This window comes from Rhagoletis pomonella, unplaced genomic scaffold, assembly GCF_013731165.1.
Source record: "Rhagoletis pomonella isolate Grant_MI unplaced genomic scaffold, Rhpom_1.0 Rhpom_scaffold_18126, whole genome shotgun sequence".
Classification (NCBI taxonomy): Eukaryota; Metazoa; Arthropoda; class Insecta; order Diptera; family Tephritidae; genus Rhagoletis; species Rhagoletis pomonella.
This window is the reverse complement of record NW_023476648.1, coordinates 1-2,971: the sequence shown is the minus strand read 5'-3', so window position 1 is coordinate 2,971 and position 2,971 is coordinate 1. Positions and strand designations below refer to the sequence as shown.

At 32.0% G+C, this 2,971-nt stretch overlaps 1 long non-coding RNA gene across 1 annotated transcript; it reads left to right on the top strand.

Moving 5' to 3' along the window:
- LOC118757448 lies at positions 1-704 on the top strand. Its single transcript, XR_004995223.1, has 3 exons — positions 1-102; positions 174-333; positions 402-704. It is a non-coding gene; the product is annotated as an uncharacterized LOC118757448 (long non-coding RNA).
- Positions 705-2,971: the final 2,267 nt, after the last annotated feature.

Here is a 2,971-nt window from a genome sequence, read left to right as displayed (position 1 = left end):
GGTGATACAACACTTTTACCGTCGCAACCATTTTATGCACTCTCGGAATTTGAAGAGTTTGATGCAAAACTTTCAACTGATCATGCAATTAAAGCTGCATTCGTGAGTCAATTCTATATATTCTTACTCATTCTACATTTTAATCAAATATGTATTCCTCTCACAATATGCAGAAAAAAATGATTCTGAGAATTGGTGGCGAATCTGAAACGTTTTTCCTTAAAATGGCCATTAGGAGCATTATTTCGGATGAATTAGCAATGGGTTTGTCTTGGCGCGGTACGGTTGACAAACCAAGTATCCAAAAATACAACACATTTGCGATTATAAAAGGTTAATTTTCTTTAGTTTGTTACGTTTTTTTTTAATTGAGTGATATTTGCTGCATTTTTAATCAACAGATATCTGCTTTTCTAAGTTTTGCAATGTGACCGACGTTGACATCAACAAAACTTGCCAACAACATTTTCTTCACGCAAAGGGCAGAGTATTGAAAAGACAAAAAAGGAACTACCTAAATTAATTGTGTATATTATTTAGTATTAGCTTTTTTATGATTTTGTTATAAGTTTTTATTTATCTTTAAATTAGTGTGTATTAAACTTTAATACAAATAAACTTGGTTAAAAATACCGTATCAGAGGAAACAGATTGTTATCGACTGCATTAGGTGGGCATGGTCGGCCATGGCTTGTTTTCTTTGGTATTTTTTTTTGGCCTAAGCTAATAGTGTGAGCAGCGAAAAAAAAGCCTATTTTACCGCTCACATTTTTGTCCACCCTGATACCATACAGTCCTCGGCGCGCTTTAACATTTTACCTTAACTTGGGTGGTGTACCGCTAACGACGTATAATTTGAGCAACCTTAACGAAATCGTGACTTGGGTGTTAGTCTCATTCTTAGTTTTGGTTAGATAATGATCTGCCAAGCATAGTGTTATAACTGTAAACCCCTTAAATTTAATACCCATAACCCTATTAAGAAGATTGAAAAAATTATGAATTTTTGTACGGGCGCACATAGGGACGAATCGACAATATAGGACGACAAAAATGTTTACTCTATATGTGTTTGACAGATTTCAATGAAATTTGGTATTTAGGGATTTTCGTCATCACCGATTTCGAATATTAAATTAAATTTCCAAAATTCACAATGGCGGATCCAACATGGCGGACGATTTCTTAAAAAATGTCTATATTGTTATGAAGCTTGGTGTCCCGAGATTTTTGTCGTCACAGATTCCGAAATTGATATTCAATTTTTATGAAGCTTGGTATTTACTCCATATGTATTTGACAGATTTCAATGAAATTTGGTAATTAGGGATTTTCGTCGTCACTGAATTCGAATATTAAATTAAATTTCCAAAATTCAAAATGGCGGACGATTTATTAAAAAAAGTATCGATTGTTATGAAGCTTGGTATCCAGAGCTTTTCGTCGTCACTGGTTTCGAAATTGATATTTAATTTAAAAAATCAAAATGGCGGATCTAATATGGCGGTCGATTTCCTCAAAAATTTATAGATTTTTATGAAGCTTGATATCCAGAGATTTTCGTCGTCATTGATTTCGAAATTGATATCATGTTTTCAAAAATTCAAAATGGCGGAACAAATATGGCGTTCCGAATAATAGGCGTTTTACTTTTAACGCAATGCATTACCTTTAGCACCATTTGAACCCAATTTGAATTTTGTAAATGTAATTTCAATTTCGTAAACAAATATAACGGGGATCTATTCAGAGACCAAAACAAAGTTTCATAACGAAACTATAATTTAAGAAAAGTGGTCCGCCATATTGGATCCGCCATTTTGATTTCTTAAAATTTAATATCAATTTCGAAGTACACTATGTGTACTGTACTTTACTAGTCAAGCCCTTTAATTTGATACCTATATTGCGGGCTTGTAACAACATTATGAAATCCGGCATTTTGTGGTGGCAGCCATCTTATATTTACAATGATACTGAATATAGATAGTATTGTCATCAGAACTCAAGATGTGTACCAAATTTCAGGCCAATAGATCTGAAGTCTAATCAAAGGTAAGAAAAAGGCAAGCTAAATAAAACCGATTAAAAAACGTGGTATTTATATAAGTTAGCCTGTGATGGAAAATCATGATAGAAGTATTTACACCTAAATATGGATGTGAAATATTTTAGTTTTTAATAGTATAAACGGTATTAACATTGTGCAATGTATTTTGCTTTACATTGTTACATTAAACGAGCAATTCTTGTATATATATATATCCATAGGGTTCTCGGAAACGGCTCCTACGATTTTGATGAAATTTTGTACACAGATAATGTTTTGGGTTCTAAGGTTATCTGAATAGGTATTGTCCCCGGGAAGACTCGTATAAGGTTGCCACCTATTCGAAATTAGCTACAAATTAATTAACCCATCATAATATGGGCATCAAATGGAAAGTATTTTAGAGACCCCTGATTCAAAAATATTTAATAGGGTTGCCACCTATTTTGAATCGCATCTTTATTACATTTTTTATTTAGAAGAAAAGGTAAAATATTTCTATTCATGGGTACCAAGAGAAGGTTCTTAAACAATGCTTTCCCTGTTTACAAAATGGTATCCCTTATGATAGCAGTGTAAGGTTGCCACTTATTTTCGATTCTACACAATTTATCTAAAACATCGCAATATGTATATCAATTTAACGGTATTGTTGAGGGATTTGGTCAGAAAATATTTTCGAACTCGGTTGCCACGCTTCTATGTAATACAAATTTTTGTTTTGTTAATTTCCATCAGCATTTTTTGTATGTATACACAGTACATATTTTGAGTAAAAAATTTACTTAATAGATACCGAAATTCAAATATTTTTTATATTTCAAAAATATTTATTTAAAGCTATCCAAATGACCAGTACTTGATATCTATATCCATATCTATATCTATATCTATATCTATATCTATATCTATATCTATATC